Below are 22,578 nucleotides of genomic sequence, written 5' to 3'. Positions count from 1 at the left end.
GGATTTGCCTAACTTCCTAATATTTAGACAGCCTTTAGAGAAAGAAAGTGGCTCAGCCTGGTACTGAACGCCTAAGGGAGACATTTACGACTTACTAGGCTCTTTAGAGTAGTCTTCATTTATCTCCAGTTTTCATTTTGACCGCAGACTGACTGCTGCCAATTTATTTATACTTTCTCCCAAACAGGCACTTGTTAAATATGTGACATATTGTTTTTTTAAAGTGAAGAAGCTCTGTTTTGTTTGCAATTAACTAAACAGTTTTAGAGAAAAAATTTTAGTAACATGCTCAAATGAAAATATTTTGCGGAAAACTTCTTTTGAGGCAGTAAGCTATATGGAAACTAGCTTCTGAGCAATTTAACCTTTTCTCTCCTTTGCTACTGTTTCAGAAATTCATATTCTTCATATGTACTCGTAAGCTTTTATTTAAAAAGCTAAACATTTTTTAAAAAACAAACTTATTTTGCCTTCATACTTTTCCTGTTTCTAAAAGACTGTTTCTCTTTTAACTTATTTCTTGTCTCTTTTTTAGTTTTTATTATTCAGAAACGGCAATTTAAAATTTTTCTTGGCCTGGTGTGTGCATATTTAAACTTTCATAGATACAGCAGTGCCTCAGTGTTAGTTAGGTCAGAATTAAATAACCAGTCATCTAGAATAGGCATAAAGCAGAAGATTGGGGGATTAAGGGTTTGTTCCCATTTTTTAACCTTTGCATGCTGTACAATGGTGAAAAAAACCTACAGGCCTAGGATGAGTTATTAGGCCGGGATTAACGGATAGCAAAGGGTCTAGAAGCCAGAAACAAGAAGTAGGAAAGAACTGTGACTAGCAGATGTAATTGGACAGTAGAAGCAAAAGTGAAGGTTAGAGACTCAAGCATCAGTAAGCTTCAAGTAGTAAGACCAAATGAAAAGTAGAGCCCGCTCCTAGAGAATAGGAAACTAGTCCAGAAACCTCAGACAGTAGAGGGAAAAACAGCCCTGTACAGATCTGGAAATCCAGCTTTGTGCTTCAATTTGACGTACCAAGTTGATAATGAGTCAAAATTTGGTGATAGGGCCTTTCTTAGCCTGTCCCATAGCCAAGTACGTCTAGTTTGGTGTCACAGCTAGAGAGACCTTGGAGACATTCTTGATTCTCATCAAGTCAGTAAGTCCTGTTGAATGTATATCTCTATCTCTGTATCTCTATAGCTATAGCTATAGATCTTCATTCCCATCTTTGTTCTTGGATGACCCTTCCTGATGTTCCCTATTACTCTGCACTTGCCTCTTTCAGTTGTTTGTTTCCTTGTTCATCTCCTTGTCCATCCTTGAGGACATGGGTTATATTTTGTTCATGTCTTTATCCCCAGTGGTTTGGCATGTAGTTTATTAAAATAGCGTTAGTTGTATAACCCTAAGAAAAGTAAAATTAGTAAGATGAAAGAGTAATTGCCATCAACCCTCAGTTTAAGAGCTTAAAGGGACAAGTGTCAAATATTATTTGGGGTATGTAGAACGTTCTCTTATGCTAAACAAATGAAACTATGATTATTCAATATGTTACTTTGATAATCACTGTTTAATTTATGGAACCTCTTCAGAAAATACAGTGTTGGAGAATTGGTTGCTGTATGGAATAGCTATTGTCACAATAATACTGAATAATAAATTACCTCAAAATTGTGGCTTAAAATAGTAATCAGATATTTGCAAAGATCTGAAGATTGGCTGGGGCAAGTTTGCTCTTTTCTTCAGATCTGTAAGTCAGCTGGTAGGCCCAGGCTGAATGGGCATCAACTGCCCAAGGAAGCTCTTCTCATGGCAGTGACAGAGGCACCGGAGGGCAAGTGGAAACCTGCAAGACTTCTTGGGGCTCAAGTTCAGAACTGGCACAAGGCCATTTCTGCTTCATTCTTTCAGGTGAAGCAAGCCATATGGTGAAAACCAAAGATACCATAAAAGTAAACCATGTCCCTTTAGTGGGAGGAGCTGCAAAGTCACATGGCTAAGGAGTAGATTCAGGAAGGAGTGAGGAATATGGGCCAGTGATGCAGTCTTCCACAGTTGAAGTTCCCTCTTCCCTTTCATATGGCCAGTTAGCACTTTTTCATTCTATTCTAAAATGAAGTATTTCAAATAGTCACATTTCATATAGGCCCCATTGTATCGCATTCTGGTTTTCCTTCTAATGTTTTATATTTTTAAAATAGCCTTTTTGAGATATAATTCACATACCATATAATTCACTCTTTTTTGGGGAGTATGTGTAGCTTAAATAATAAATATTTGTCACAATCCCGAAGCTGGGAATTCCAAGATCAAGATACCAGCAGGTTCTGTGTGTGGTGAGGACCCTCTTCCTGCATCACCTGCTTTCTTGCTATGTGCTCACAAGGCAGGCAGTGGTGGGGTGAGGGAGGGAAGGAGAGAGGGGGAGGGGGAGTGCTGAGGTGTGGGTGTGGGTGCGCTCACATTGTCTGGTCTCTCTTTATAAGGGCACTATTTCCCTCTTGGGGCTCCACTCTCATGACCTCATCTAAACCTACCTTCCAAAGGCCTTGTCTCCAAATACCATTACATGGAGATGAGGGCTTCAACACACGAATTTTGGAAGAACACATTTAGTCCATAGCAACCTCATTTTGTTTTATCCATTCACCAGGTGATGGACATTTGGGTTGTTTCCACCTTTTGGCTGTTTTGAATAATGCTGCTCTAAACATCTGTGTACAAATATTTGTTTGAATACTTGTCTTCAGTTATTTTGGGTACCTATGTAGGTGTGGAGTTGCTGGGTTATATGGTAATTCTATTTTTAACTTTGAGGAACCACCAAGCCGTTTTCCACAGTGGTTGTACAATTTTATATTCCCATCAATAATGTACAGTGGTTCCAATTTTTCCACATCCCTGCTAACACTTGTTGTTTTCTATTTTTTGCATTAGATCCATCCTAGTGGGTGTGAAGTGGTATCTTATTTGGATTTTGACTTGAATGTCCCTAATGATTAGTGTTATTGAACATTTTTTTCATGTGCTTGTTGGCCAATGTGCTCATATAAATCTTATTTGGAGAAATGTCTATTTAAGTCCTTTGCCCATTTTAAAAAATGGAGTCAATTGTCTGTTTGTTGTTGAGTTATAATATTTATTTATATATTCTAGATACTAGACCCTTATCCAATTATATGATCTGTAAATATTTTCTCTTGTTTTCTGTAAGTTGCCTTTTTACTTTCTTGGTGGTATTCTCTGATGCTCAAAGGTTTTAATTTTGATGAAGTCCAATTTATGTGTTTTCCTTCTGTTGCTTGTGCTTTTGGTGTCATGTTTAAGAAACCATCACAAGCCAAGCTCATGAAGATTGCCCCTATGTTTTCTTCTACACGTTTTATGATTTTAGCTCTTGTGTTTAGGTCTTTGATTCATTTTAAGTTAATTTCTGTTTTGATGTGTGATAGAGGTCCAGCTTTGTTCTTTTGCATGTGGATACCCATTGTCCTAGCATCACTTGTTGAAGAGACTATTCTTTCCCCATCAAATGGTCTTGGCACCTTGTCAGAATCAATATGCCATAGATATATGGGTTTATTTCTGGACTCTCAATTCTATTTCAGTGATCTAATTTGTCTATCCATGTGCTAGTACTACACTCTTTTTTGAAATAGGGAAGTGTGAGGCCACCAGTATCGTTCTTTTTCAAGGTTGATTTGGCTATTCAGGGTCCATCAATTCCATATAAATTTGAGGATCAGCATTTCCATGTCTTCAAAACAAAACAAAACAAAAGGCCATTAGGATTTTGATACTGATTACACTGAATCTGTAGATCACTTTGGGAATATTTTTATCTTAACAGTATTGTCTTCCAATCTATGACATGTTACATCTTCTCATTTATTTACGTTTTCTTTCAATAGTGTTTTGTAGTTTTCGGTGTGTAAGTCTTGTACCTCCTTGGTTAAATTTATTCCTAAGTATTTTACTCCTTTTTTTTTGTTTTGTTTAAAGTAGATCTTTATTTTCTTTTCATTTTTGAAAGATATTTATGCTAGGTATTGGATTCTAAGTTGACAGTCTCCCTTTTTTTTCCTGCATCCTTCTGTCTCTTCTTTCCAGTACTTTTTTATAAAAAAATTTTTTTTAAATTAGTTTCAGGCGTACAGAACAATATAATGATCAACATTTATATACCTCACAAAGTGATAACCCCAATTAACCATCTGACACTATACAGTTATTACAATATTATTGACTATATTCCCTATACAGTACTTTATATCCCCATGACTACTTTTTAAAATTATAGTTGACATTCAATATTATATTAGCTTGAGGTGTGCAGCATAGTGGTTAGACATTTATATAATTTATAAAGTGATCCCCACCTATAAGTCTAACACCCAGCTGACACTATGCATAGTTTTTACAATATTATTGACTATGTTCCCTATACTGCACTTTACATCCCTGTGACTGTTTTGTAACTACCAATTTGTAATCCCTTCACCATTCTCACTCAGCCCCCAACTTCTCTCCCATCTAGTAACCATCAGTTTGTTCTCTGTGAGTCTGTTTATGTTTTGTTTGTTTATTTTGTTCTTTAGATTTCACATATAAGTGAGATCATATGGTATTTGTCTTCCTCAGTCTGACTTATTTCACTTAACATAATACCCTCTAGGTCCATCCATGTTGTCGCAAATGGATTTTATTCTTTTTTATAGCACAGTAATATTCCATTGTATGTATGTACCACATCTTCTTTATCCAATTTTCTTTTGAAGGGTACTTAGGTTGCTTCCATATCCTGGCTATTGTAAATGGCGCTGCTGTAAACATAGGGGTGTATATGTCTTTTTGAATTAGTGTTTTGGGTTTCTCTGGATAAATACCCAGCAGTGTAATTGCTGGGTCAGAAGGTAGTTCTATTTTTAATTTTTTGAGGACCTTCCATACTATTTTCCATAGTGGCTGCACCAATTTGCAGTCCCACCAACAGTGCATTAGGGTTCCCTTTTCTTTCTTTCTTTTTTTCTTTTCTTTTTTTTTTTTTTTTAGCTGAACCGTCCTGCCACCTATTGGCAGCTCAGCGGCTGCTCAGCTCGGGTTGGCATCGAACCGCTGTTGCTCAGAGCTCAAACTCTTGCGCGAGCTCTTAACCAACTGAGCCACTTGGCTGGCCCTTAGGGTTCCCTTTTCTCCACATCCTCACCAACACTTGTTGATTTATTGATGATAGCCATTCTGACAAAAGTGAGGTGATACCTCATTGTCGTTTTAATTTGCGTTTCTCTGATGATTAATGACTTTGAGCATCTTTTCATGTGTCTCTTGGCCATCTGTATACATCCTCTTTGGAGAAATGTCTATTGAGGTCCTCTGCCCATTTGTTAATTGGTGTATTTTACTCTCTTTGATGCTATTGAAAATTAAATTGTTTTCTTAATTTCCTTTTTGGATCATTCTTTTCCATTGCATAGAAATACAAATGATTGTGCATGTCAACCTTGTACAACTGCAACTTTGTCAAATTTGTCCCTTAGCTATAATCGTTTTGTGTATTCTTTAGGAGACCATATATATATAAAATCATGTCATCTGTGAGTAGAGATAGTTTTACTTCTTCTTTTACAATTTGGATGCCTCTTGTTTCTTTTACTTGCCTAATTGGCTAGAACTCTCAGTCCGATTTTGAATAGAAGTGAAACAGGTGGGCATCCTTGTTTTGTTTCTGATCTTATGGGGAATACAATTCACTCATTTAAAATATACAATCCAGTGTGATTTTTTTACATTCATAGAGTTGAGCAACCATCACCACAGTCAATTTTAGAACATTTTTTTTCATTCCCAAAGAATTCTGTACCCATTAACAGTTACTCCCTTTTCCCCAGTGCCTGGTAGCCACTATCGTACTTTTGGTTTCTATGGATTTGCCTGTGTCATATAAATGGAACAGGAGTATGTGGTCTTTAGATTTCTTTCACTTAGTTTGATGTCTTTATGTTTCATCCATGTTGTAACATGTATTAGTACCTTGTTCCTTTTTATTACTGAATAATATTTCATTGTATGGATAGACCACATTCTATTTTTCCATTTACCAAACGAACATTGACGAATATTTGGGTTGTTTTATGTTTTGGCTATTATGGCTAATGCTACTGTGAGCATACATGTACAAGTTCTATGCAGATGTGTGTTTTCATTTCTCTTGGGTTAATATCTAGGAGTGGAATTGCTGGCTCATAGGGTTTTTCTGTGCTTAACACTCTGAGGAACTGCCAAACTGTTTTCCAAAACAGCTGTACCATTTTACATTTCCACCAGCAATATGTGAGGGTTCTAATTTCTCCACTCCTCATCAACACTTGTCATGGTCCATCTTTTTTATTAAAGCCATCCTAGTAGGTGAAGTGTTTTTATTTGTGTAATGCTTATATTTAAGGGTTTATAGGGGGGAAAAAAGCAGTGGTTTAAAATGTTAGATCTATTTGTCCTTAACGGCATAATACCAAAGTTGAACGTCAGTTTTAGTTACCTAAAAATCTAGCATTGAGGGCCGGCCGAGTGGCATGATGGTTAAGAACTGGCTTGGGATGCCAGAGGGCCCCGGTTCGGATCCCACATATAAGCGCCAGTGACACTGCCCTCCACAGCTAAGATGCTGAACAACAGCTCGGCCTGGAGCTGGGCTGCTGTGAGTCGCCGGCGGCTGCAGCCCCTGTGGCAGTGGGTTGCCATGGGCTACCGTATGTAGCCAGCAGCCAGCGTGAGTGGCAAGCAGCCACAGTGAGTGGCCGTCCAGTAGCCAGCGACTGATCTGCCTCGCCCAGGAAGAGCGCAATGATGGTGCCAACTTGGGCCAGTGAAGCAACGTCCTCCACAACTAGACTGAGGAACAAAAGGACAGCAACTTGTCTGTTCCCCTTCCCCCAATTCCCCAGCACTGTTCCCATCCCCCCAATTCCCCAATTAAAAAAAAAAATCTAGCATTGAGGAAAACAATATAATATTTTGGCTAACAAACTTTTCTTCAGGCTACTCAATTTTTTTTTTGCATGCTAGAGTCATTAGAAAGAAATTAGCATCAGATAGATTGTTAAACTAGTTCCTTCCCTTCGTGTTGGTAAATGGGCCAGATTACTCTGGCAACCTGCTGCGTCATCATGCGTCCTGGGACTGGGACTGGTTTACTGACTGAAGTTGGGTTTTTTTTTGTTGGTGGTGGGGTGGAGCAGGGGAGGAAGTCCTCCATATCTCTCCTTTGCCAAGAAGGAAATCACTAGAAGAATTAGCCTTTTCTGGGGCAGCACTGTCCAATAGAAATAAAAGATACATACTCGTATGTTATTTAAAATTTTCTGATAGCCACATTAAAAAGTAAAAAGAAACAGGTGAAATTAGTTTTAATAATAGTTTATTTAGCCCAGTATTTAAAAAAATATTTATATCATTGATTGCATGTAATCAATACATAAATTGTTAACGTGACATTTTACATTATCTTTTTAGTAAAAAGTCTTCTCAGTTCAGACTAGCCACATTTCAAGAGCTCAGTAACTACATGTGGCTAGCCGCTACCATACTCAACAACACGGTTCTGGAAGACTAAGAGCTTCTGCTCAATGGATGTATGATCTGTGGATTTATAGGAAAAACAAATGAGTGGTTGATCAGCCTGTTTCTGGTTCTTTAATTTTATGTTGTTGCTGCCTTTTTTTTTTTTTTTTTAATGTAGAAGAGAGTGTTTCTAGGGTCAGAGAGGCAAGCTCCTTACATAAGCTCACATTTTTGGTTGTAAGTAGAGATTAGTTAACAGGAGGAAGAGAAAAACCGGTCCCCCTTATCATTGAGGATGAACCAGCTCTATAGTTCTTAGCAAATGAAAAATATCTGTTGGAACTGCTGTTGCTGTTTGGTCCTTATTGTTGTAGATGTTCAGGGTCTGTTTTGGCCTGTTCTTGATCAGAATTATATACTACTTGTACTGTTTGACCACATAGCTTACTTGGTTAGACAGAATAAGGTTGTAGATTTGATCTCTATAATTAATGAATCACTTTATGCCTGTTGGGGTTTCACTATAGTAATTAAAACAGAATAAACAAGATTCTCTCTTCCAGGAGTTTACAGTGTTGTTAGAGACTGCTGGCATTTGCCTTGTGAGATGCCAGCAAATGTAATTAAGACAACTTCAAGAGAAAGGAGATTTCAGTGGGACATCATATAGACTGTGTCCCAATGCATCATATGATGACTACAGGGACTTAATTTGGTCAAAATGTCCTAATATTTGAGTACCTTTACTCACAGCTTACATTTTCTAATTTGCCTCAGTCCCCACTGCTTTCTGTTGCTGTACAATGAATCACTACACCACTAGTTTATATTATTTACCTAACCCCTGAAGGCAATTGAATTATGACTCCCAGGTGCCTGATCAGCCCCCCACCATAACCACTATCATTATTATTAGTATTTTCTTTTTTTTTTTAATTTACCACTGTCATTATTCCCTTGCTTTTCAAAAAACTAGTTTTACGATTACTCCATTGTTATGTTTTACTATACAGCATAATGTTTAGTTTTGCTTTATTTTAATAAAGTTGAGTATTAATAAAGATATGTATTGTCTTTTATAATTTCCTTTTTTTCAGTCTCTATTGTTTCCAATATTTGTCCCAGCTGTTGCACATGTTTCTGCAGCTGTATAATGTTCCATCGATAAATAAAGTAGAATTGATTTATCCATGCTTCTCCAGATGGATATTCAGGTTTCCGGTTTGGGACTATTTCAAAGAGTTCTGTGAACATTCTTGTACATATTTCTGGTGTTCATGTTTAAAAATTTTCTAGGGTTTCTACCTAGGGCTGCTGAATCTGTCTGTCTCTTTTATGGTGAGTGCTTTTGTGTCATAAGAAATTCTTTTCTACCTTAAGTCTTAAAGGTATTCTATATTTTCCTCCAAATAGGAATAGGTTAGGGTTAATACTTTGCATTTCACATATAAGTTTTTAAATTTAGAATTTAGATTAAATTTAGAATTTGGTCTAAATTGAGATAATATATGTATAATTTTATACACATATACCGTATTTCCCCATGTATAAGACACATCCTTTTTCGAAAATTTTGGGGTCTAAAAACTGGGTGCGTCTTATATAGTGGTTGTAGATTTTTTTACTTGCATTTCCCGCTGAGGACGAGGCAATATATGAAGACAGTGACTTGTCATCAGACACAGATGAAGACAAGCTAATGGTTGGGAGTTTTGACAGTGATGAGGAGTTGTATGAATTTTATGATGAATAAAACTTGAGTTCAATAACTTAACGTAATACATTTTTTTCAAATTTCGGGCCCCAAAATTAAGGTGCATCTTATACATAGGAGCATCTTATACATGGGGAAATATGGTATGTGTATAATCCCATATATAATCCTCTATTTTTTATTATGATAAATTACAAAACAAAATTTTCCATTTAACCATTTTTAAGTGTACAGTTCAGCGGCATTAAGCACATTTACTTTGTTGTATAACCATCACCACCACCCATCCATTTCCAGAACTTTTTCATCTTACAAAACTGAAGCGCAATATCCATTAAACACGAATTCCCCATTCTACCCTCTTGAAACCAGCATTCTACTCTGTCTCAATGAATTTGACTAAGTAACTCCTATAAATGGAACCGTACAATATTTATTCTTTTGTGACTGGCTTATTTCATTTAGCATAATGTCTTCAGGGTTCATCCATGTTGCAGCATGTATCAGAATTCCCTCCCTTTTTAAGGCTGAATACTATTCGATTTTATGGGTATATCCCATTTTGTGTTTATCCATTCATCCATCAGTGGACTTGGGTTGCTTCCACCTTCTGGCTATCGTGAATAATGCGGCCTACGACATGGGTATACAAATACCTGTGTGAGTCCCTGCTTTCAAATCTTCTGGATATATACCCAGAAGTGGGATTGCTCGAGCATATGGTAATTCTGTGTTCAATTTTCTCGAGGCACAGTCATACCATTTTCTATAGTAGCTGTACCATTTTACATCCCCATCGGTGCACAAGGGTTCCAGTTTGTCCAATCTTCAACACTTATTTTCTGTTTTGTTTTTTTTTTGTTGTTGTTTTTAAATAATAACCATCCTAATGGGTATGAAGTGGTATCTCATCATGGTTTTGATTTGCATTTTCCTAATGATTAGTGATGTTGAGCATCTTTTCATGTGCTTATTGGCCATTTGTGTATACTTGGTGAAATGTCTGTTCAGGCCCTTTGCCTATTTTTTATTCTGGTTGTTTGGTTTTATTGTTGAGTTGTAGAAGTTCTTTATATACCCTGGATATCAATTCATTATCAGTATATAACTTGCAAATACTTTTTTACTATTCCTTAGGTTGCCTTTTTACTTTGTTAATAGATCTAGTATCCTTTGGTGCACATAGTTTGTTTTGTTTGTTTTTTCTGAAAAGTTTTTATCATACACACAGGGGATGGGGCTCGGTCCTTCTTGGATGCTGCCTTCCTCATGGCTGCAAGGACATTCATTGCTCAGCTCCTCTTTTCCTCTTGGCACAGATGTATGTCCCATCCCCCATCCCCCCCCCCCCTTTTCTTGATGAACTTCAAGGCCCACTTGTCCTTAGAGACTTTGAGCAGCTCCATGTCGTGCCTGCCATTCCTAAGGGACAAAGCCACACACCTCTCAGATCATGTCCTGCCTGAACTTGGTGTGTTTGGTGAGGTGCCCGTGGTGGCGGCCATGCCTTGGCTGGTTCACGTCCTTGGTCACTTTGTGGACCTTGTTGAGGCCCACGGCCATGGAGTAGCACAGAGCCGTGGCTGCTGCCCCTCAATAGCTGCCACGGCTGAAGGGCCAAACATAAGGTTTTAATTTTGATGAAGTCCAATTTATTTTTTCTTTTTCTGTCCCCCTTCTGTTTTCTTCTAAGAGTTTTATAGTTTCAGCTCTTATGTTTAAGACTTTGATCTATTCTAAGTCCATTTTTGTATGTGGTAAGCATTCAACTTCATTCTTTTGTGTAACCCCTTTTTATTGTTCCAATTTTAGTATATGTGCTGCCGAAGCGAGCACTGTGTAACCCCTTTTTAATAGAATGATAGCATACTATGTACACCATGATGCTATATCTTGCATTTTTCATTTCACTTAATAATGTATCTTAACCCCACTGACTTCCTTTTCGTTCTGCCCTCCAGTATTTAGTTGAAAGGTGTGAGAATATGTAGGAGAGTTTTGAGTATGGCTACCCTAACTAACAGTTAAATGAAAAGAAAATCAAATAAGAATATTAACCCCAGGAATGAAAACTGGAAGGAAAAAATAAAAGGAAGGGAAAAGAAGAGAGATGGAGTGTATGGGGATAAGTATCATCAACTTTTGCTTTCAGGACAAATTGCAATTTTGTTGAAAGTTTATCAGGCACATGGTTAACTCTGTGTGTGTATATAATTTATCCTTCAGTCAGTCCTCTGAAGTGTAGGTTAATATTATTTCCCCCATATTACAGTTGAAAAACTGATTACTCACACAAAATTATATCGTTAATGAGTGGCAGAGCTAGAATTTGAGCGCAGGTATTTTTTACTCCAAAGCCAAGGATCTTTGCCATTAAATGTTTCTCTGGAAATAAAGGGAACCTTTAATCAAGTAAGCTTGAGAAAGGCTGCATATTAAATCCCTCTCTTGGAAATTCATAGTCTGAATTAGTATATTATGAGCTCTGAGAAGTCAGGCAGTAAAAAAGAAACCTGTTTAATTTGGTTTAAATGTTAAAAGACACTCACTTGCTCAAGGGAAAAGTTTGCTTGGCATCTTAATACCTGGAACAGTTCTTCCTTAACCCTATGTTGGGACATGCCACTCAACAGTTGTGTTTTTTCTTTTATTAAATCTCAAGAAATTCTTAAGGACATGAAATTAAATGCTAATTTGGGGAAGAAAAGAAGCAGCCTTTGGAATTACCTGACAGACCAGGCATGTAGCTTTTTTGGAGAGCGAGGGTCAGCTTATACCCCAAAGTCTACTGTGAGGTAATTCAAAAGGACAGGTGCTTTCCCAGAGGTGAATTGCATGTGACTACAATTTACCTTGTCATAGGACAAGTAAATATTAAGCTTTAGCTTTACTTCAGTGTGTATAATATGGTAAAACTCTAAAACATTACAACAGAAGAATTTAAGGCATTCATTTAGAAATATTTAAGAAAAATATTTGACCTGCAATACTTTTTTTCTTTTTTTAAAAGATTTTATTAGGGAATTGGGGGAGGGGAACAGCATTGGGGAATTGGGGAAGGGGAACAGACAAGTTGNTTGCTTCACTGGCCCATGTTGGTATTATCATTGTGCTCTTCCCGGGTGAGGCAGTCGCTCGCTGGCCATTGGACGGTCGCTCATGGCGGCTCATGCCAGCTACGCCAGCTGCCAGCCGCTCACAGTAGCTTATGGCAGCCCACTGCAGCAGGGGCTGCAGCCTACGCTGTCTCCAGCGGCTCACGGCAGCCCAGCTCCAGGTTGAGCTGTTGTTCACCATGTTAGCTGTAGAGGGTGCAGCGTCACTGGCCCATGTGAAATCTGAACCGGGGCCCTGCTGCTCAGAGCTGGCGTCCCAAGCCAACTCCTAACCAACGTGCCACTCGGCCAGCCCCTGCAATACTTTTTTACATAGGAACTTTGAGTTATGGATTATACCTTGGTCGTGAATTGTTCATTTTAGTTGTACCACAGGCACAGATAATATAAGCTGTGGTTTAGGAAATGAAAGATTGTCTCTCTCATGAGTGTATCATTTGAAAACTGAACAGAATCTGTTGTCAGAGATGGTCAGCAAATGGAGGAATCAGCAGCCTACTTGCATTTATTTTGCAAGATAAAGTCATTTATCAGTTTGAGACCCAATCCTTTGATTAGCCATTGCTTTTAGTAATCATATCTTTTTTTTATTATTACAATGTTAGTTTATGGTAATTCATGGAGATAATTTCAGGAGGAAATGTTTCCAGCTTAAAGAATTCAGACCCTTGCCCAATATAACAGATTTACACAATATTAAAATATACATTACATACAGGAGCTCCTTTTGAGCAAGGGATAATATTAGAAAGCTCATGAATTTAATGACACCAAAAGTGGCTGTCCTAGAAAAAGGTTGCCATGTTCCTTTCTCGGTTCTACTTTGGTAAGAATGGCCTGTTGATACCCAGCATAAGTTGAGCATGTTTCTACACCAAAAGCTGAAGCCTTGGTTTTCAGAGTCCAAGTTGATGGTGGCTACTGGTCCTTGGGACTTCAAAACTCTGCCCCTGTGGTAGCATAGCTGACCATTCTCTGGGAAATTGGCCTGCAAAGAAACTAAGTATCAGTCTTAGTAATCATATCTTTATGTTGTTATGAAATGTTCTTTGATTTTTTTTCCCCCATTACTTTTCCAAATTTCCAAACTAACTATTTGGTTAGTATTTTATTTTATTTATTAAAAACATTTTTTTTAGCTGAGCCATCCTACCACCTGTGGGCAGCTCAGCACGGGCCTGGAATTGAACAGGCGACCCTGTTGCTCAGGGCTCGCACTCTTGAGCGAGCTCTTAACCAACTGAGCCACTCAGCTGGCCCTTGGTTAGTATTTTAATTGGAAGTACTTTGCATCTATTTTTTTTAACTTGGACAAAATTGTCTTTATAGCATATTTTCTGCAACCAACCAAGCTTTCCCCCATTAAAGTTTAGTTTGTTTTGTTTTTTTATAAATTCACTACACTGATTACCAATTACTTTATACTTTTTGTTGCTGTTTTAATGGAGATGTTTCCCCACTTTATTTTTCTAGTTGATTATTACTGGTGTATAGAAATAGCATTGATTTTTGCAGATTTGCTTTATATCCAACAACTATGGTAGACAAATTATTGTGATTGTTTGCTTAAATTTTACGTAGAATCACAGTGATATATATCTTTGAGTAATTTCTGTAATTCTCTTGTTTTATTTTATTGTTTTTGCGTGCTGTCGCGAGAATGTCTGTGCTTGAATTAGAGCAACGAACAAACATTAAGTTTCTTGTTAAACTTTGCAAGAGTGGAAGTGAAATCAGGGACATATTATTCCAAGTTTATGGGGATAATGCCATGAAGAAAACGACTGTGTACAAATGGATTAAACATTTTTCTGAGGGGAGAGACTGCGTCTGATGAAGAGAGGTCAGGGTGGCCAGTAACGAGCAGAGCTGACGAAAACATTGCAAAAATTTGTTGAATTTTGCGTCAAAAATGTCAGCTGACTGTGAGAAGCAAAGCAGACCAAGTAAACATCGATAGAGAAGCAGTTAGGAAAATCTTAACTGAAAGTCTTGGCATGAGAAAGGTGTGTGCAAAAATGGGCCCGAAGGAGCTCTTGCATCACAACTATGCACCAGCTCACACCGCACTGTCTGTGAGGGAGTTTTTAGCCAGTAAACAAATAACTGTATTGGAACACCCTCCCTACTCACCTGATCTGGCCCCCAATGACTAATTTTTTTACCCCAAGTTAAAGGAAATATTGAAAGGAAGATATTTTGATGACATTCAGGACGTCAAGGGTAATATGATGACAGCTCTGATGGCCATTCCAGAAAAAGAGTTCAAAAATTGCTTTGAAGGGTAGACTAGGCGCGGGCGTCAGTGCATAGCCTCCCAAGGAGAGTACTTGGAAGGTGATTGTAGTGACATTCAGCAGTGAGGTATGTAGCACTTTTTCTAGGATGAATTCGTGAACGTAATTATCAGACCTCGTATGATACATTTATATCTGAAATGTCTAGTCGGCTGTTTCTGCTGGCTCTCGTGGTAGATTCTTTTTTGGGGTGTTTGTGAAAATTTATTAACCTGGAGATGCTCCTTTTCCTTGGAACTTGTTCTACACCAAACCCTGAGGCCTGAAGTTGTATACTTAGGGAGCAGTGGTTCTCAACTGGGGTGACACCTTTCCACCTCCATAATATGGATGTTTTAATTATGTTGAAAACGGGAAAAAGAAGTTTTTTCTTGCATTTTATAAAAAGGAGAGAGATTGGTTGAATTTTATAAAATGTGGACTCTTGCTATCGTGACATTTTGCATGAATCTTTTGCTTGTACGGTATCAGTAGTTTTACTTATTTTAAAAACCTTGCATTCTTGGAACAAAACCTAGTTTTTAATTAATCTCTTGAGGTATTGCTTTAATTGCTTGAGTTTTATTTAAGATTCTCACATCATTATTCATAAGATTGTCCTGTCGTTTTCTTTTTAATTTTTATCTTATCAGTTTTAAGACCTAAATAATGTTTCCCCCAAAGCACTTTGAGTTCACTATGCCACAATTTCGTTAAAAATATTTAAATTCCTGTGTAAAGTTGTTGGGTTTTAGTGTTCTTGCGGGAGTAAAGAAAAGGTGGTTGGGTAATTTTTTGTTATCTTGGTCAGTTTCTTCTGTTATAGATTTGTTTATTCATGTTTACTTGTGTCAGTTTTGGTATTTATTATTTTAATAGCATATTATTCATTGGGCTTAAGTTTTTAAATTTATTAGCATGTAAATATGCATGGTATTCACTAATAGTTCTGATCTCTTACTTTGTTCTTTATGATTCCTTTCTCTTTTTAATTTTGTTTTGTTTCTGTTTCTTTTTTGTTTTTTATTTATTTTCTTTTTTATTCTTTCTCATTTTTAACTTTGAGATTTTTCACTTCCCATTTAATTTTTAAAGTTTTAATCAGCTTTCTGAGGTATAATTACCTACAGTAAAATTCACCTACTTTAAGTGTATATATAATTCAGTGAGTTTTTGACAAATACATATGCTGTTGTGAAATCACCATCACAGTCAAGACATATGAAGTTGGACAATTAAGTTCGCGAACTCATCCTAGAAAAAGTGCTACATACCTCATTGCTGAATCACTATGGTCACCTTCGAAGTACTCCCCTTGGGAAGCTATGCACCAAAGCCAGTGCCTAGTCAACCCTTCAAACCAATTTTGGAATGGCCATCAGAGCTGTCGTCGTGTTACCCTGATGTCCTGAATGTCATCAAAATATCTTCCTTTCAATATTTCCTTTATCTTCGGGTAAAGAGGGTGTTCCAATACAGTTATTTGTTTACTGGCTAAAAAACTCCCTCACAGACAGTGCCGTGTGAGCTGGTGCATTGTCGTGATGCAAGAGACATAAATTGTTGACAAAAAGTTCAGGTCATCTAACTTTTTCACGCAGCCTTTTCAGCACTTCCAAATAGTCAACTTGGTTAGCTGTTTGTCCAGTTGGTACAAATTCATAAGGAATAATCCCTCTGATTTCAAAAAAGGTTAGCAATGATCAGACCTCGTAGAAAATTTCTTTCCATCACTTCAAATAATTTCATTGTGCCTCTTTGTAGTTAATTCCCTCCTTTCACACCTAGGCCTTTCTCTGAAGTTTCTGATCTGCTAGGTCAAGGATGGACCCCAGGAATCCAGATTTGTATACCCCCGCTAGGTGGTTTCTTCCAGGCTACCTTGGGAAATAACTGCTGTAGAACCTGGGCCCAAAATGAACCTAGCCTCATTTTGACTACTGTACAAAATTGCGTTGCTGCAATTTAGGCTGTATCTACTATCCTAGTTAATAGTAATCTTTAAAATATTGCTAACATCTTGTAAGCCCTTCCTTGTTAGGCTCCATGCCAAACACTAAATGGATTGAACCTTTACAACTCTTTGGAAGTGTAGGTACTATTGTCCTCTTTGCAAATAAGGATAAATAATTTGTATAGGGCTTCTAACTAGTAAATGGTGGACCCAGGATTGGAACCCAAGCAAATTGACTTTAGAGCCATTGCTTTTAACCACCCTATCCTGGCTATTGCAGGTCAAATGCTGAGCTAAGTTGTCTGTGCAGTATGTTGTAGAGCAGTATACAGTTCACTATGTGTATGAGGTAAGAGCACATGGTAAAACATTAAACAGCCACAATAAAAATGAGTACCTAACTGAGAGTGTTGCCTCATATGTATGTGAGAGTTCAGTCAGAGCAGAAAACAGGTCTGTTCAAACAGTAGCCAATCCTGAAGGGCCTCAGAGTGATTGATCAATTAGGTAACTATTGATGCTTCTCTAGATTAGCAGTTCTCCAACAGTGTGGAACCTATACTCCTGGGAATCCTGAAACCCTTTCATGGGGTCCTCAAGGTCAAACTATTTTCATAATACACTGAGAAGTTATGCCTTTTTCTGTGTGTGAACATTTGTACTGCTGGTAGAATTGCATTAGTGTGTAAAGTGCTGGTGCCTAAGCATGAAACAAGGCAATGGCCCCAAAATGTTCTAGTAGCCATTGTATTCTTCACTGCCACACTCGTCACTGTTAAAAAAAAAAAAAAGCCAGTTTCACTTAAGAATGTCATTGTTGAAATAATAAAAAGTATTCCTTTTATTAAATCTTGATACTAGAGCACACATCTTTTTAATACTCGATGATGCAATGGGAAGTACATAGAAGGTACTTCTACATATTGAAGTACCATGGTTGTTTTAAGGAAAAGCACTTCGAGGATTGTTTGAGTTGTATGCTAACCTAGCAACTTTTTTCATGGGACACCATTTTTCCTTGAAAGAGTGATTGACAGGAAAACTATGGTTAATTGGGGATTTGGGGGAGGGGAACAGTGTTCGGGAATTGGGGAGGGGGACCAGCCAAGTTGTTGTTCTTCAATCTTAGTTGTGCAGGGCACCAGTCGCCATCTGGCTGCTCATGGTGCTGTGTTACAATCTTAGTTGCTGGTGGGTGTAGCCACCATCCTATGCGGGAGTCGAACAAGCAGCCTTGTTGTTAAGAGTGCATGCTCTATTCACTGAGCCATCCGGGCGGCAGCTCAGTTCAAGGTGCTGAGTTCAGTCTTAGTTGCAAAACAGGCAATCTTGTTACACACCAGCTGAGCCATCCTGCCACCTGTTGGCAGCTCAGCAGCCTCTCAGCTCGGGTGCAGCGTCACTGGCCCATGTGGGAATTGAACTGGGGTCCTGTTGCTCAGAGCTCGGGCTCTTAACCAACTGAGCCACTCGGCAGGCCCTTAATTTGTACTTCTTAATCCCTTCACCTTTTCACCCAACCTCCCACCCAAAACAAACTACCATTTGTTGAATTTTGTCACAGTATTGAAGAATTGCCACAATTATCTGAAAGGCTATTAAAATACTCCCTTTTAAAGTACATATTTGTGTGAGGCTGGATTTCCTTCATATACTTCAAACAAAATGATGAATCACAACAGATTAAATGCAGAAATAAAGAAAACACAGCTGACGTGTTAAACCAGACGTTAAAGATATTTGTAAAACAGTGCCACACTTCTCACTAATTTTTTTTGTTGTTTTGGAAAAGTTAGGTTTCATTAGAACGTGATTAATGTGAACATGTAATGGGTTTATTAGTTTAAAACGAATCTTTTTTATGTTTTCAGTTTTAATTCTAATATGATAAATATCAGTAGATTTAGTGTGCATGAACAAGCTTTTTGGGGTCCTCAGTAGGAGTCCTGAAACCAATAAGTTCGGTTTCCACTAAAATGAGCCTTCAGCAGTCTGTAGTTTGTCCCCACTTGCTTGTAATTTGGGTTTCACGAGGAGATTTTTTTCACTTAGTTTTGTTGTAGCTGCACATTTTCAGTTTTGCTATCCAAATTGCTCAGTCTGTTTTTATGGAGAATTCAGGAGAATTCAAAAAACAACTGTGCCCTGGCTACTGCCATTATTCTAAATCTTGTTCCATAATTAAATATACTTAGAAATATTTCCTTTTGAGCAGAAAAGTGGCAAAAATTCAAGTGATAGTATTTTGCTTTTTAGTTTCAAATGTGCTTGTAGTCTGTTTAACACAATACAGTGAAAAAGCCCTGGTGTGAATTACTATCTTGATTCATTAGGAATACCAAACAGGCCTGATTTCACTTTGTTTTTGTTTTTTGTTTTGTTTTGCTATTTTTCTTTTTTTTAAAATAAGTTTCAGCTGTACAACACAGTGCAATAGTTATACTTTTTATGCCTCAAAGTGACAACCCCACTCCCCTAATCTGCCGCCTCACTCCACTCCCCCCCACATGATTTCACTTTGGAAACATGATTTAGTCTGTGTTTATGATTAACAAAATTCATAATGGACTATTCTTTGGTTTGAGCACAATTAGATAATTTTTAAAAATGTATTTTGTAATTGTTTAAAATGGTAGACAGGGAGGTAAATGGAGGAAAAATTGTTAGAAACATTTCTGTTTGTAGCTATACCTTAATAATGATAACTGCAATTGAGGCCTTGGATGATGGTGTACAGGTGGTTAGTTTACTATTAACCATATTTATTTATGTTTCTTAGAAGTCTGGCCTTCATACATGCTAACAGTGATTTTTAAGCAAAGTACTTATGACCCCATTATTTAGGATATGCTTGTTCTAGAAGTGCTTCCTTTGGAATTGACATCCATATCTAACCTTTAAGAACCTAGGTTTCTTTCACTCCTGTTCCTTTTTTCTTCTTGTGAATTAGTCTATCTTCAGCTACCATTAACAAAAAAAATCCTGACTTGACTGACTTAAACAATAAGAACTTGTTTAATTAAACATGGACAGGGATTTTTATTTGTTGTGCTCATTGCTGTGTCTTTGGTCAGTGCTTAGGAAATATCTGAATAAATAAATAAGTGAAAATTTATTTCTATAGTAGTGGTCGGGCAGCTCAACAGTAGTATCAAGGGCCCTTGTTCCTTCAGCTCTTCGCTGCTCGCTTCACCATATCTGCCTCAACTGTAGGCTTGCTGCCCTGTTAGATTATTGCAGCATTTCCGAGATATCACATCATCAAGACTACATCCAGAGACAGGAAAAAGAACCTTCTCTTCGTGTGTGTGTGTGTGTGTGTGTGTGTGTGTGTGTGTGTGTGTGTGTGTTTGTTTCAGATCAAGGGAAACCTTTTCCTCCTATCTCATTGGCCAGAGTTGCATCATAAACCTAAGCCAGATCACTACCAAGGGGACTGGAATCTCCAGGATTGGCTGAGATCTGTGATGTCTAATAAGGTAGCCACTAGCCACATGTGGCTATTTAAATTTAAATTCATTAAAATTAAAAACAATTAAAGATTCATTTCCTCAATTGCACTTAACCACATTTCAGGTGCTTCCTAATTGGAAAGTGCAGATACAGAACATTTGCATCATTACAGAAAGGTCTGTTGGACAGTGCTGGCCTACATTAGTCATTCACCCTCTGGGCCTTTCAGAATTACACTCAGTCTCAGACTGGAATTCTCTGGGCTGCCTTACAGCCTCCCAGGGCCACCTGCACGGTGAATGCACGGTATCTGACCATGATCCCACCTGATGTGGCTCATGCGCTTCAGGTACACCTGTACTCCTTCACGTGAGGAACACGTTTCCTCCATGTATGAAAAAGTAATGTTTTACTGCCTGAAAGAGGACTGAACACATTTCTAAAGCAAATATTGCTTTATTTGAAAGTTAAGCTTGAAGTCATAATGTCGGGTTGTCAAAAAAGTCATGACGTATTTTTTCTGTTTTTCGTTGCAAAAATGCATCATGACTTTTTGGACAACCCAATAGCAAGGGACTATGATTTACTTGACAAAATTGGTTTATATACATACATTTGTCAGTTTCTAACTCGGTAGTTGAAAAATGCCAGTAAACTATGTTATTTCTGTTCATTTATTGTACTGTCCAGGAGCTCTTATAATGAAGATGTACTTCATAGGGTATTAGAACTACCAGTGTGGATGTGGGTTGAAATGTTTTAATGCTTTCCCATCACCTAAGTATCATTTTTACTGTGCTATTATTGCTCATCAGCGTCAGAAGAAGGATATAATCATTGATAAGCCTCCTTACTTCCTAGTTGTTTTTGCACTTTCTGGGGTCTTGTGATCATTCCATACAAAGAGCAGAAGCCATAGCTGGAAGGATACTGATTTTCCTCTACTCTTTCCTACGCACCAGAGGCAGGGTTAGACAATCTCTGCATGCTGCTTCCTTCTCTCTCTTCCTCCCCTCTCAGAGGGTCGTCACCAGTTACATGCATGTACTGAAAATCCTGACTTAACATTAGGTCCAGATAAGTGGCATGAATATCATCAGTATAAGAATGTTGTTATCATTGTGTTGTTTCTCTCAATTGAGCAGGTTTTGATTTGATTATACCAAAACCAAAATGCCCTGCTTTGGAAACACTTGACAATGGCTATTATTTAAAAGGAATAGGAAAAACAGGAAGTTGAGCTTTTCATTGTCCACAACCTTTGCAAAGTTCTGTAATTTAATGAGGTTTAGACATTGGGTCATTCAGGCTGACTGAATTTTAGCTTGACTCACTTAACAGCCATTTTTGAGTCTTTTAGACAAACTTTTTAGTAATAGGATGCTTCCGTGCCTTACTAAAATATACTGAATGTAATTTAACATATATTTGACTGTTAAGGCTCTGATAGCACCTCAGACTCTTGCCCATCAGTTACTGTTTTACTGACTTACAGATGTAGATGCTGTAAGAGAGAGGCGACCATATAGCATATCACTAATGGTTGTTTTTTTATCTTTGCTGTCTGCTCATATACTTGTCCATTTTTTATCAGCAGGACTAGATTTACTTTTATCCAACAGTTAAAGAATGTAATTTGAGAAGTACCTCCAAAATGTACTAGTTTCTTCAGCAATCTAAAGCAGTTTCGGGGTGGACGGGCCATGTTTACAAATTTAATACCCTCCCACTGAAGGTTGAGAATTATTCTGGCACTTGATGGTGAACTCTTGACTTTTCCAAGCTTTAGCTTCCTCTGCCCCCTCACTAGAGGCTCTTTCAAGCATTACCACATTTAATCCCCAAAGAGCTGTCATTGAAGGGTAAATTGGTAACTTGCACAAACCACGAGCTCAATTTGAGGAGCTCAGTTTTCTTCTGTTTAAGAAAGAATTGAACTGTCCCAGTTTTAGTTTTTCTGGGGTTTTTCAATGTTGTTGGTGGTGGTGGTAGTGGTGGGTTTTTGTTGTTGTTTTTCTGTTTCAGATACAACTTCATCTCCTTACCAGCTTTCATAATGCATTCAAGTAGCTTTTCTGAATTGCCATGAAAAGGTGTATTTTACCTAAAACTGTGATTTTCAAACTATCAGCATCTGCATCACTTGGGAACTTTTTAGAAATACAGATTCTTGGCTCTGCCCCAGATCTACAGAACCAGAAACACAGGGGTGAGGCCCAGCACATCCTCCAGGTGATTCTAATGCACCCACACCCTCAACTTTGAGGACGGATCTAGAAGATGCATGAGTTGGGGACACACTCTGAAACTTTTCATGTGCTTTGATTTGCATCATATCTTCTTTCCTAAATTACTCTTTTTCTTTCTTTTTTTTTTTAAGTTGAGCCATCCTGCCGCCTGTTGGCAGCTCAGCGGCTGCTCAGCTCGGGCCGGGAATCGAACTGCTGTTGCTCAGAGCTCAAACTCGTGAGCGAGCTCTTAACTAACTGAGCCACTCGGCTGCCCCCCC

General features: G+C 37.9%; 1 protein-coding gene and 1 pseudogene across 1 annotated transcript in view; one reads left to right on the top strand and one right to left on the bottom strand.

The window, feature by feature from the left end:
* SPPL3 (signal peptide peptidase like 3) overlaps positions 1-22,578 on the top strand; it is a 115,474-nt gene that overhangs the window by 9,556 nt on the left and 83,340 nt on the right. The gene's annotated exons all lie outside the window — the stretch shown is intronic.
* On the bottom strand, positions 7,567-12,013 carry LOC109386143 (60S ribosomal protein L36 pseudogene; annotated as a pseudogene).

This window comes from Hipposideros armiger, unplaced genomic scaffold (assembly GCF_001890085.2).
Source record: "Hipposideros armiger isolate ML-2016 unplaced genomic scaffold, ASM189008v1 scaffold_129, whole genome shotgun sequence".
In the NCBI taxonomy this organism is placed as follows: domain Eukaryota; kingdom Metazoa; phylum Chordata; class Mammalia; order Chiroptera; family Hipposideridae; genus Hipposideros; species Hipposideros armiger.
The sequence above is the reverse complement of the archived record's forward strand: the minus strand, read 5'-3'. Positions and strand labels throughout refer to the sequence as shown.